The following is a 582-nucleotide window of genomic DNA, read 5'->3' as shown; positions in this document are numbered from 1 at the left end:
GCAGGTTGTCCTGTGCTCATTCTGGAGGAAGCTCAGCTGAAAAACAAATGATTGCTCAGAAAGCAGAGCTAATAAACAAGAATTCCTAACATCGGTGACTGAAGCGCCCTTTGTCCATGGAGAGAGCAGAGCCTTTCCTATAGCCACCCTTGAGATACTCAAAGGCCGCACTCAGTTCTCCCCTGGAACTTTCTCTCCTCAGCCAGTCCTCAGAGGGGAGGTGTTCCATCCTTGCATTGTTTCTGCAGTCCTCCTCTGGGCACACTCCAACAGGTCCATGTCCCTCCCGGGCCGAAGACTTCACATCTGAATGCAGTACTCTGAGTGAGGCCTCACCAGCATAGAGCAGAGGGGCAGGATCACCTCCTTTGCCCTGCTTGTGACACTGCTTTTGATGCAGCCCAGGATATGGTTGGCCTTCTGGGCTGCAAGGGCACGTTGCTGGCACACGTTTGTCTGCCATCCCCAGTATCCTCAGCTCCTTTCTGGCAGGGCTGTGCTCTATCCTTTCATCCCTCAGCTGGTATCCCAGGTGCAGATCCTGCACTTCACCTGCTGCTTACAAGACACTGTTGTGAAGTT

The sequence above is a fragment of the Meleagris gallopavo genome, chromosome Z (assembly GCF_000146605.3).
Source record: "Meleagris gallopavo isolate NT-WF06-2002-E0010 breed Aviagen turkey brand Nicholas breeding stock chromosome Z, Turkey_5.1, whole genome shotgun sequence".
NCBI lineage: Eukaryota > Metazoa > Chordata > Aves > Galliformes > Phasianidae > Meleagris > Meleagris gallopavo.
Note: the sequence above shows the minus strand (reverse complement) of the source record.